This window comes from Jatropha curcas, chromosome 2 (genome assembly GCF_041381405.1).
Source record: "Jatropha curcas cultivar XTBG-Jc1 chromosome 2, XTBG_Jcur_1.0, whole genome shotgun sequence".
Taxonomy (NCBI): Eukaryota; Viridiplantae; Streptophyta; class Magnoliopsida; order Malpighiales; family Euphorbiaceae; genus Jatropha; species Jatropha curcas.
Window position 1 is genome coordinate 18793398 of NC_143152.1, and position 13911 is coordinate 18807308.

The window sequence follows — 13911 nt, forward strand, 5'->3', positions numbered from 1 at the left end:
TACAAACTGGTTGACTGTATGTCCTGTCATGCTGACATCATCCTGTATATGAACATACTAGCATGCTGATGCTGTTATATTAATACTGTCTATAATCTTTACAAGACATAATACTAGTTACAAAATGGATTGGGCCTAACTGTATGCCCTGTACATGCCATAAAAAGAATAACAAAATGAGTTTCTACCCTGAAGACCGAGTCTTCTACAGATGAACGGCAGCAGTTGTAAACGGACCCTCTACGGACCAGTCTCAAAACCTGCGAGTTAAACAGGTAACTCGCTGAGCAAATAAAGCTCAGTGGATATCTCAACAAGGAAAGAAACAATAAAGCACATACTTGTATATAAAGAATCATGTAGGCACACAAGGCACATATAAGCACACATATCATGATATCTTTCATTTATCTGTATGATTTATGTAATGTTATGTCCAGATATCTGTATGGCTCCATAAGGTTATAGCGAAACCGAGGTGATAAGAAAAACTGTATAAACTGGATGAATACTGTATACTTGGCTGCTATGGCCCATATAATCATATCCACTCAACGGCCTGTAGCCGGAGTAACAAACTGTATGAGGCGCAGATCTGCTATCCTATGTCGCGACATGGCCTTATCGACATGGTTTCTACCTAACCTCAATGGAGCATAATGTTGGTATGTCAAATGTATAACACAACATCATAGTAATAGTTCATCACTTCATAAATTATAATGTTCATATGATTTCACATCATTTGCATGCTTGGATGTTGTTTTGATACATGTTCTAATGTTGTCTTTTTGTTTTGAAATGATTGGATGCATACAAGTTGAGCAAAGAACCCAATTACATAGAAAAAGAAAGTCCAAAAATGCAGGAAAAACCAAGTCGCGAGCACGCCTGTGGAAGTCGCGAGCGCGAGATGCAGAAAATAAGAGACAATGTGTTATCAGGCACAAGTCGCGATCGCGTACTTGAGAGTCGCGAGCGCGTAGTGTGCCAAATGAGAGACAGTGAGTTTTCATGCCAACTACGCGAGCGCGCAACGTAAGTCGCGAGCGCTTCCAGGCCAAGGGCCAACTTCGCGAGCGCGTCTTGCAAGGTCGCGAGCGCGAGAAGAGCAAAATGAGAGTCAGTGAGTTTGAAGTGGAAGTCGCGCGCGTGCAGTGCAAAGTCACGAGCGCGCGACGTGCTTCCAGCCTACGCAGTGCCAGATCGCGACGCGTTTCCAGCCTACGCAGTCTGCACTCTTTTGGTCATATCTCTCAATATACAAATCCAATTTGGGTGATTCAAAAACCCATGCAAAGCTAACACATAGAGGAACAAATAACTCTTCTATGACACTTCCTAATTCCCTCATTAAATGGGGTCAAAATCAAGATGAAGTCCTCCCCTGTTTTCAACATAAACTCAATACCTCCCCTGTTTTCTCACCACTACCATTCTCCAACATGAAGCAATATATTGTCTCAATAGCAACACACCACACAAATTATCATGCAAAGACAATAATAAAAATCAAGAGATATCAAACCTTTACTCCAAAAAGCTTGAACTCTTCTTTAGCTTCTCTTTTCTACACTCTTTGAACTCCCTTCTCCTATACACATCAAAATTCTTACAACTTATCTACAATATCACTCAAGTAGAGACTGAATAACATAAAGCTGCAAGTAATTCTACTTACTTGGAGAGAATTGAGGTTGCCTAATTCGATGGAGAAATAAAGGAAATGAAGGAGATGAAGAAGATGACGATAAAGATAAACAATGGGAAAGTGAACTGATGATTGCGGGTAGGCCATCACAAAAGCAAGATAAATGATGGAAACTTACTACATGGTACCTCAATTGTCAAAAAGCTATAACTTAATACCCAAGCTTGTTCTTTTAATGCCATTAAATCCTAATCCTTACACTTTGCTCTTTTTCTCTCAATCAAGTAAGTCCACTAATAATCCCATTCTACCCCAACCGGGTTTGGTTCAACTCGACTCAACTCGACTCTATGCAAAGACTCGACTATGCAAAGACTCGACTCGGTAGGATGTCACATTGTATCTTTGTTGTTCATGTTTTTTTTGTCATGGTTAAAGTAAGCTGAATTTTGGAAAAAGTGTTATTGGGTGAGATTAAGGACTAGTTTTCGACCATTTCTATTTTCTATTTGTGTCTGAGTCCTTCATGAACGTTGTAGGTCTACTTCTTAGCTTTCCAACCCATCCTCTTGTGTCCAATTTGGAGATACATAGCTCAACTTATGGCTGAAATACCTAAACTGACTCTGTTATGTCGGGCCACATGCATCACTGAATTGAGTGCCCATTTTGACCACTATAATGATAAGATTTGGTTCTGAGGTCTTCATGAAAGTTTTTTCCCTGTGTCTTGAGACTTCCATGGTTCTAGATTGGTTTAATTTGAGTGTTTGGTTAAGTAGGAATTCAATAAACATTGGACTTAGTTCTGCTGAATCGGGTCTGGACTATTGGTCTATGTTCCTAGCTTCTGTTTACCACCTTACGCATTGATCTGGGCTGTGGTCCCTTCATAACATTTGTATAATTTTATCTTATCTTTCTAATGAATCTAATTTCATTCAATTTGGAGACCTATAACTCAAGTTATGTCTTAAAAACACAGCAAAGGTCAAGGATATTTTAATGCTGAAAATTTCCTATGCCTTGACTCATAGGTTTATATGGATAAATGTATGTATGAATCATGTGTGATGAGGTTCTCTTGATTATTTGTATGTTTGAGGATTGATTTGACAAAAATAAGATATAAGGTTGAAAAGTGGTATTGTGGATATGTTTAAATGGATATAAATGGGAAAAATTGTTGGAAATTTTGGGATAAAGTGTGGAATTAGTTTAGATAATGCATGATGAGGATAGAAATGGATACCTTGGTGCATAAGAGTTATGTTAGTATGCTTGGTTGGAGAAGGAAATTCCTCCCCTTGGTTTTCATTAAGAGGCCAAACCACTCTAGGGTGGTAAGGCTTACTTAATTTTTTTTTTTTTTTTGTATGGTATAAGCATGACATAAGTATGATTATTTTGATAACTTTCATATGTTTAGAGTTTAAAAAAAAAAAGGGTATTTAAGGTGTATGTGCTTTGAATTTTGAATAAGGAAAGTATGATAAATTTCATTATGATGTTAAGAAAGTTTTAAAAGAAAAGGAATTGATGAGAAATTTTCCTATATTAAGTGTATATATATATATATATATATATATTTGAAATATTTCCTTTGAAGAATGTGGAAATTTTTGTAAGTTGTAAGTTGAGAAATTTGAAATGATGGGTATTAAGTAATGAAGAGTTTTTGATTAAGAATTTTTGCTTTTGTGAAAGAATGATTTTGATTTGGGCTCTACTATGCATGATTGAAACGTGGTATGATGAGATTGATTTTGTTATGTGAAGCTATGATCATATGCTAGGGTTATCAGCCCTTATAAATAGGCGGACGCGCTTATTTGTGTGATGGGGGTGGTGCTTTCATAGGCCACGGTGGTGCTTTCATAGGCCACGATTGTGTGATGGGAGTGGTGCTTTCATAGGCCACGGTGGTGCTTTCATAGGCCACGATCAAATCTGCTTATGTTCATTCTGTATTAGTACGAGCCTTAACTAAAGAATTAACATATTTGTATTTATAATCGTCTTATTACTTTTAAAGTATTTGAATTAAACGAATGAGATCATATTATTTTAGTAAACCTTACTTTGGAAATTAATGATTATGTTATCAAATGAATTTTCAAAGCATGATATTCCGGTACATGGTTTTAAACATAAATAGTATATGTATTGGTATAATAAATGTGCAAGTAATGAATTTATGAGTTGAAAGAATTACATTCTTTATGTTATTAATTAATAGTTTATTTGATATTTCTTTTGCTATAAATGTACATGTATGTTGAAATTTAATGATTTTATGTCATTTGTGTTTTAAGTAAGTTGTCATCACAACTTTAGTAAGTATGTGAATTATGAGCACCACTGAGTTTTATACTCAGCGCGTTGATTTTTATCACGCGCAGGTTAAAGACTGTGGTTGCTGCTTGAAGACTAGAAGAGTAGCTTCAGGGCAGAAGTGACTATTGTGGTAGTAGTAGATTGAGATTTATGTACTTAAGAACTATGACATGTATAAGTATTATATTTTCAGAGATTGTATTATTTGAATTATAACTTAAGCATGTAATTAGCAATTATGTTGGTGTCTATATTCGGAGATAAGCATAAGATTCATTAAATGATTGAATATAAAATATTTCAAGAGAGTTGGTATGATTAGTTTATTAAGACTTGATATATATACTGAATGCAATTAATTGATAAATATTAAACTGCTATTGAGGATTTATATAATTATGAAAATATAGAAGTGTTGTTGTGTTATGATGATTATGTGGAGATGTTGGGAGTTTGGAGTTTAATTGGGAGTGTTTTGTATTCACATGTTTGGCGAGCTCAGTTTTTAAAAGGGAAATTCTTACAGTATTTATGTAGGATTTTTCCCAATCTATTTATCTATATAAAAAAAAAAATTACTCGCTACACTTGTGAATACTCAATTACTTCTAATTCATAATCATATTTAAGTATTTGTATGTTAAGTTAAGACGGTGTCTCCGGCACCGAATGTGGCATCCGTCGTCGGGTCTCACGGGACTCGGCGGAGGGTGTTACAGAACTAGTCCCTTTACAAGAAACTGATGTTTAATGAAAGGACACTATATATATTAATATATCATGCATAAAAATTCATTACAGGCTAAAGAATTAGGTCGTGAGCCCACACCGATGGAGGTGTTTACATACACTCACACGAAGGACCACGATCGTAATACTTTTGTCGACAGACGTGCGCTGAGCGTCAATGTAAGTAACAATGAATAATATTTACATTTACCCTCTAATCATTGCGAAGATGTACAAAGTTCAATATAATAAAGCTTGCAATTGCATTGATTAATTAATGTTTTGTTTTCAGGAGAACTATACTACAGCTCGGGAGCGTATTGTTACTTCTCAGACCGATGAATCCGAAGCTGAGTCAAGAATTGACGAGGTAGCGCTTTATCTCGAGGCTGTAGGGGGCGAGAAGAAGAGGAAGGTATACGGCATCGGGTCTCAGGCATCACAGTTTTACACTGGCTCAGCAGCTCACGCTTCTACAGCCAGCGCAGCACCACAGCCGGAGCACACTGACTCGCATTATGATGATGATATACGGGCTCAGCTTGCTGATCAGCAGAGACAGATTGCAGAGCTTAGAGCGCATGTGATGCGGCTGTCCGGTGAGCACCGTGCTGGTACTTTTTCCTCTGATCCTGCGCCTGCTACAGACCGACATGTTTCGACGTCTCAGCAGCAGCCACTATCGGCTCCTGATCCCGATGCTGCAGACGATACCTTGGTCACCCCTCCTGGCGCTACATCACATCCAGCAGGTACTCCTCCCGGCGATCCGACATCGGGAGATCCGACATCGGATCCTGCAGATGAGCAGCAGCATATATAGATTTGATTTTGGACCTTTTTATTTTTCATTTGTATTTTCATATTGTAATTTGTTCAGAACAATAAAAGTTACATTTTTATACTGTTCTTGAATAGGTTGTGTGATATATATGCATTTATGTCAACTTTCACAGGTGCAGAAAAATTTTGGTTTCAAAATAATATTTAATTTTTATTTATTTTTTTTTCCATTTTTGCGACAGATTTGCGACCGATTTGATACCAAAAATAAAAATTATGAATTTACAATTTGCGACCGATTTCAAAAAATTGCGACCGATATTCTGCGACCAAATTTGCGACTGAATTTCCAATTAAACCACGACCGAAAATTGCGACCGATTATTCAATTTTGCGACCGATTTTATTGGTCTCTAATTTGCTACCGATTGTCTCATCGGTCGCAAAATTAGTTTGCGACCAGTATAATCGTCGGTCGCAAATCGGTCGCTAAAGCAAATTAGCGACCGATATTTGCCATTTTGCGACTGATTGGTCGGTTGCAAAATGGCATTTTTTTTTGTAGTGCTCCGGTCAATTTGAATCCCATTGCTTCACCCTAGCCCTTCGCAACTTGGGGCATAGATGTGATCGGAAAGATCCACCCAAAGGCTTCCAATGGTCATCAATTCATCCTGGTTGCTATGGATTATTTCACTAAGTGGATCGAGGCGGCCTCTTATTCGGTTTTGAATGCCAAGAAGGCGGCACAGTTCGTTCGTACTAACATCCTTTGTCGGTACGGAATGCCATTTGAGATCATCACTGATAATAGGTCCCACTTTCAGAGTGAATTTTTTGATTTGTTGAAAGAAAAAAGAATCCAACATCATAAGTCCTCACCCTATCGTCCACAAACAAATGGGGCTGTAAGGCTGCAAATAAGGCTATAAAAGTCATTTTGCAGAAGACAATTAAAAAGCACAAAGTTTGGCATGAACAGTTACCGAATGCCCTATGGGGATATAGGACTTCAATCAGAACGCCCACCGGAGCAACTCCGTATTCCTTGGTATATGGTATGGAGGCAGTGCTGCCTGTTGAACGGGAAGTTCAGTCGGCAAGAATCATCCGGGAAAGCCAAATCAGCGAAGCAGATTGGGTCCAGAATTACCACCTCCAACTCCTGGGTATTGATGAGAAAAGGTTACAAGCGATCCACCGAACGCAGGTTTCCCGGAGGAGAATGGCTCGGCATTTTAATAAGAAGGTCAAGGACCGAAAATTGGAAGAAGGTTGTTTGGTCTTGAAGGAAATTAGACAACCAGTCATAGACCCACGTGGGAAGTTCCATCCTCATTGGGCTGGGCCCTACATTCTAAAGAGAGTACTGTCCGGCGGAGCCGTCATTTTGACTGATTTAGATGGTTTGGAGTTCACGAATCCATGTAATTTAGATCAGTTAAAAAGATATTATGTGTAATTATAATCATTGCATGATGTAAAAAACAGCTACATTAGACCTGATTCTCCTCGGAAAAAAGAAATTATGTATCGGAGATATGTAGGCAGCCCTCTTTTGGGCACAGTCTAAACATTAATGGAAAAATCATTTCATAATTCATTCTTCTTTGCCAAAAAAAAAAATTGAGAAAAAAAAGGAGGAAAGAAAAGAAAAAAAGTGAAAAAAAAGGAAAAACCCGCTAAGTTGAAAACCCGAAAAGGGCAGCTTCGACAAAAGTCGGGGCCCGCTAAGCTGAAAACCCGAAAGGGCGGCTTAGGTAAAAATGGGTAGCTCGCTAAGCTGAAAACTCGAAAGGGCGGCTTAGGCAAAAGTTAGAGCTTGAATAAATAAATTGGGAAATGCTTGGAAAGCTCAAAAGTCAAAACTGTAATGTCACTCCAATAAAGTCAAGCAAAAGAGTCCATAAAGTCCAAAAAATCTAAGTGTCCCGTCGCCTACGTGGGGCAACATCCTCAATGTCATCTTTAGGTGCTGAACCCTCTCCAACCTCGCCTGTCCGAGGAGCCATCACAATCTCCTTATTAGTCCCGTTCGCATCATCGGCGCCAACCTGAGCCCAACCCTCAAGTGCACTCAGCAGTGCATTCCTCCTTGGCCTCTCAATCGGCCAAACAGCAGCAATGAACCAGGTTCGGTACTCTGGAGAAGTATGAACACCGGCAGGATTAGGTAGGGGCCTAACCATGTGATGATCTCTAACCCAGGCCTTAAAGATGGCTCGGGTAACACCCGGAGTAATAACTGAATCAACAGAAGTGCCATCCACAATAGGAACGGTCTGGTCTATCCCCATCTGCCTTAAAACGTGCGAAGCGCAGTACCACGTGCAATGTGTAAGGCCTAGAAGGTAAACTCGGGTATGGTGGAAGCTAGCCTGGATAAAGCGGGTGATGTCATACTAGGAAATGTACCACAGTACCTCATTTGGACCCAACTCAATCAGCCATGAGGTCCATGCATCAGTAGACGGATGAGTGATCAGGATCCTCCGCATACGATACTGAGAGGGGTTATAAGGCAAGAAAGTAGGAGCAGCAACTATTTGGAGGTGGTCCTTTAACCAAACCTGAGTATAGATCCTTTCTATTACGAAGGAATGAACCAAAAGAAAGAAGAGACAATAAGGAAAAGGAGAAGGGAAAATACCTGGAGCATGATCGGAGAGACAGTCCAATTGTCAAAACCCAAAGCGGCTCTGTCAAGACTTCGGATAGTCTCGGCTAGCACAATACCGCCGATGCAGCCCATGTCCTCCATCATGGCACCGAATAGAAAAACGTGGGCCTCCGGGTCTCAAAATCTGATGCAGGCCTGTAAAAAATCCCAGTCTATAACTACTCCCCTAAGGGTAGCAATAGGAGATAGACCGTACCTCCCCAAATTGATCTTTTCTACCTTGGAGAGACTCTTAGCCCAATTGTGCATGCTGTGGTTATAAAAGGGATTCATTTTTTTTGAAAAAATATCAGAAATTGAAAAAAAATCCCGTTTTTTTTTACAAATCAAAGTGGATAATTATGCATACATATAAAATTTTCAGTACTAATCAAGTGCAGGAACATTTTAAGTACAGTACGGAAATAAAGGCAAGGAAAATAGCCAAAAGGCGGGTCTTTTGGATGCGTCCGATTTTCACCTTTAAAATTTGTTTTTTCAAACAACCACCTGTGAATACCCAAATTTTGAGGCTCGAAAAGCCTGTTTTCCCGGGCTGCAAGCAGTCCGGCAGGACCGGAGGCCATTTTGGAAATTTACCGGAAGTATGCCAATATGGTACTTGAAACGTCCGGAAAATTGCGAGCATCACAGAACTGGTCTCGGAATATTTTTTGGAGGTACGGAACTCCCGAAAAAGCCATTTGAACAAAAAAATAGCAAGTCCGCCGGCCCCGGCGGTGGAGGCCGCCGGCCGCGGCGACGGCGGCTGCCGCCAGCAGGGGCGGCGAGTGTCGCTGACAATCGGCGGCTGCCGACGGCCACTGGCGGCTGCGACCGCCGGCCACGGCGGCGGCGGCTGCCGCCGGAAAGGGCGACAGCGGCCGCCGACCACGGCGACAGCTGCCGCCGGCAAAGGCGGCAGCGGCCGCCGGCCACCGACGACGGCGGCCGCCGGCAGCCGCCGCCCTCCAGCCCGATTTTTGCCTATAAATACAGCCCCGGCACTCCGTTTTTACTCACTCAGTCTGTGTTGACGGACGCTCCTTCTCCCTTACGCTCCTTGCGATTCTTTACTGCTTTTCTGCATTTAGCATAGGCTTTTATTATTTTGTTGTTGTGATACTTGGTCACTTAAATTAAATAAATCCTAAATTAATATTCCCCAAATGAGGAGCTTAATTTGGAGTTTTCAAGCTGAAGCTAAGAAGCGGCCGTCGATTAAATCAGGTATGTAAACGAAACTCTGCCTATTTAATTTTAGCACTTCATGCATGCTTCTCTTCTACCCCTAATTCTACAACTGCATAAATGCATTCACGTCATCATTAGGCAAATAAACTGCCTCAATTAAATAAGTTTAGGCTAAAATGCCCGGTTAATTAATAATCGTGGTATTAAAGCTTAAATCCGACAATATTGGCTAAAAGTACCTAGTTAATTAATGACTATGGTATAATCGCCTTTATTTCGAACAGTTCGACTTAAGCCCAATTAATCAATAATTGTGGCTAAAAAGCCTTAATTAAAACACGTTTTTTTTGGCAATAAATTGCCTATATTGCAATTCAATAGATCAACTTTTGGCAAACAAATTGCCTATAAGTAGATTAATCATTTTTTAGCGACAAATCGCTTAAATCGAATTTTTGGCAAAATACCTTAGATTAATCAATCTTTTGGCAAATAAATTGCCTTAAATCAATCAATTTTGGTGACAATCGCCCAATCAACACCTTTTGGCAAACAAATTGCCTAAATCAACTCATTTTGGCTAAAAGCCTTCAAATAATCAATTTTGGCGACAAGCCGCCTAAATCACATCAATTTTTGACAACAATTGCCTAAATCAATCTTTTTGGCTAAAAGCCTTAAATCAACACTTTTGGCAACAAATGCCTAAATCAAATCAATCAATTCTTCGGCAAAATGCCTAAACAAAAATGCACAAAGCATACACACACTCATGCATTAAGCATACCCATTCAAAGTCCTTTTAAAAAGGCCTATCGAACTACGTTGACTTTGATCTTCCATTCAAACGGAAGTACGTAAGTACGTTTGGGATTTAACCCCGAGCGGCAAGTCGAAATCACTTAAACACTTTTCATTGGTCCAATTACATCATCTTCCTTGCAAAGCATTCATTCATTGGTTAGTTCATCAGCATGACATAGTCTCGGGATCCACCTCAGGTTCGTAGACCATGCCTTAAACATTGGGATAATTAGCCTAGACTTAGGTTAATTAAAATTGGAGTCAACTTAGGGTTTTTTCCTAGTTTACCCTAAAATAATTAAACAAGGTGGCGACTCATACATTCACGTGCATTTCTTCCCTTAGTCATATGCATCCATATGCCTATGCTTTCCGGGGGAGGGGTTCACACCACCGACTCCCATAAATCATTTTTATGGTTGCCGGTGGGGGCAACTGTGAATACTCAAATTTTGAGGCTCAAAAAGCCTATTTTTCCGGACTGCAAAAGTCCGACCGGACCGGAGGTCATTCGGAAAATTCACCGAAAGTATGCCAATATGGTACTTGAAACGTCCGGAAAATTACGAGGATCGCGGAACTGGTCCCGGAATATTTTTTGGAGGTACGGAACTCCCGAAAAAGCCTTTGGAACGAAAAACTAGCGAGTGGACAGGATAGGGTGGCAGCAGCCGCCCTCCAGCCTGGTTTTTCCTATAAATACAGCCCCGAATCGACAGTTTTAGGGACTCGGTCTGTGTTGACGGACGCTCTCTTCTCTCCTACGCTCCTTGCGGTTCTTCTACTGCTTTTCTGCATTTAGTGTAGGCTTTTATTACTCTGCTGTTGTAATATTTGGTCACTTAATTGAATTAATTTTAATTGATATTACCCAAGTGAGGAGCTTAATCTGGAATTTTCAAACTGAAGCTAAGAAGCGACCGCCGATTAACTCAGGTAATAACGAAACTCTGCCCATTTAATTTCAGCATTTTGTGCATATTCTCTTCTACTCTGAATTCTAATTAAATAATTAAATAACTGCATTCACACCATCGTTATTTTGGCAGCAAACTGCCTTAAGTAAATAAGTTTAGGCTAAAATGCCCGATTAATCAATAATCGTGGTATTAATGCTTAACTCCGAACATATTGGCTAAAGTGCCTAGTTAATTAATAACTACGGTGTAATTGCCTTTATTTCGAACAGTCGGCTAAAAGTCCAATTAATCAATAATTGTGGCTAAAAGCCTTAATCATTCACGTTTTTGGCAACAAATTGCCTACAGTTTAATCAATCACAAATTGCCTACAGTTTAATCAATCACGTTTTGGCAACAAATTGCCTACGGTTTAATCAATCGCTTTTGGCAACAAATTGCCTATAATTCAAATAACCACTTTTTTGGCAACAAATTGCCTACGGTTTAATCAATCGCTTTTAGCAACAAATTGCCTACAATTTAAATAACCACCTTTTGGTGACAAATCGCCCAACAAAACCCCTTTGGCATAAATGCCCTTAATCATTTTGGCGACAAATCACCTAACCAATCTTTGGCAACAAATTGCCTAATCAAATATCAACTTTTGGCACAAATGCCTTAATCAACCATTTTGGCGATAAATAGCCCAAACATCAATTTTCGGCAATAAATTGCCCAATCAAACACCTTTTGGCAACAAATGCCTAAAACAACAAATCAATCAATCTTTGGCAAAAATGCCTAAAAAATGCACGAAGCATGCACACACTCATGCATGAAGCATAACCCTTCAAAATGCCTTTGAATAGGCTTTATCGAACTACGTCGGCTTTGATCTCTCATTCAAACGAGAGTACGTAGGCACGTTCGGGATTTAACCCCTAGCGGCAAGTCGAAATCACCAAAACACTTTACTGGTCCAATTGCATCAATTTACCTTGCAAAGCATTTACACTTAGGTTAGTTAATCAGCATGACATAGTCTCGAGATCCACCTCGGGTTCGTAGATTGTGCCTTAAACTTTGGGGTAATTAATCTAGACTTAGGTTAATTAAAATTGGAGTCATTTAAGGTTCTTTCTTAGTTTTCCCTTATAAAAATAAACTAGGTGGCGACTTCATAAAACACACACGTGAGCATACCTCGTTCTAGCATAATTTTGCCTTCGGGGAGGGTTCACAGTAGGCCACATAAAAAATTTATTAAAAAGAACTTTTCACCTAAAAATAGCAACTTGCCAAAGAAAGAACGTTCTGAAGTGGTTTGTTATGAGTACAACAAGCCCAGCCATATCAATCCTAACTGTCCTAAGCTGAAAAAGAAGTCAAAGAAAGAAAAGCTGAAGCAGGCACTCGTAGCTGCTTGGAGTGATTCAGATGTTTCTAATTCTAAAAGTCAAAGTGACCAAGAAGAAATTGCAAATATTTTGTCGAATGGCCACTATCAATTCTGACTCCAAGGAAATCAGCACTCTGACTTCAATATAGAAAGCAAAAAGTAATGAAACAAATGCAACGGGCCAAAAGCGTGAAGAAAGCAATGTAAGTATTTCTGAACCCTCTTATTGTGAAGTTCAGAACTTGCATGATAACAAAACTTTATTTGTTGGAATTGGGAACATAGACCTAGTAGACCTTTCTGATATGCATAACCTAGGTATATGCTTAGTTTCTACTGATAATTCTAGTTGGTTATGGCATTGAAGACTTGGACATGCAAGCATGCACTTTATTTCTAAACTGTCTAAGAAAGATTTGGTTCGTGGTTTGGCAAAGCTTAATTTTGAAAAAGATCACATTTGTGATGTTTGTCAATTGGGCAAACAAACCAGAACATCTTTCAAATCTAAGGGCATGGTTTCTACTTCTAGACCTTAAGAATTGCTACACCTTGATTTATTTGGACCTGTTACTCCTTCTAGTCTTGGAGGAAAGTTCTATGCATTTGTTATTGTAGATGCTTACTCTAGATTCACCTATACACTCTTCCTTAGAAATAAGGATGAGTCATATGACATGTTTGTTCATTTTTGCAAGAGAATACAAAATGAGAAAGGATACAACATCTCTGCGATTAGAACTGATCATGGAGGAGAATTTGAAAATCAGAAATTTGGTGCTTTTTGCAAAGAATCAGGAATCTTCCATAATGTCTCAGCACCTAGAACACCCCAGCAAAATGGAGTAATGGAACGCAAGAATAGAACACTTCAAGAAATGGCTAGAACCATGCTGAGTGATTCTAAATTACCAAAGTATTTATGGGCAGAAGTCGTTAACACTGCCTGTTATATTCTAAATAGAGCTTTGGTAAGATCTAAACTTAAAAAGACTCCATATAAGCTATACGAAGGTCAAAAGCCAAATATTAGTTACTTTCACATTTTTGGGTTTTATTTAAGAGAACAAAAAAAAATCACCTTGCTAAATTTGATGCTAAATCTTATGAAGGAATTTGTCTAGGATATTCTACTAATAATAACGCATATAGGGTTTTTAATAAGAAAAGTCTAGTTGTAGAAGAATCTGTTCATGTTGTGTTCATGTTGTGTTTGATGAATCTGACTCTACTTCTAGAATTTTAGAAAATGATGATGCTGTAGATTTTAATCAAGAAAAGCAGATGAACAATCAGAACAACTAGAACAGCCAGAAAAATGAGCAAAATATTGATAATCAGGCTGAACCAGAAGATGAACATGAAGATCAAAACGCAATTGAAAGTCAAATGCCAAAAAATAGAAAATGAAAATTCTCAATTACTAAAAGAATGGCGATTCCACACGTAT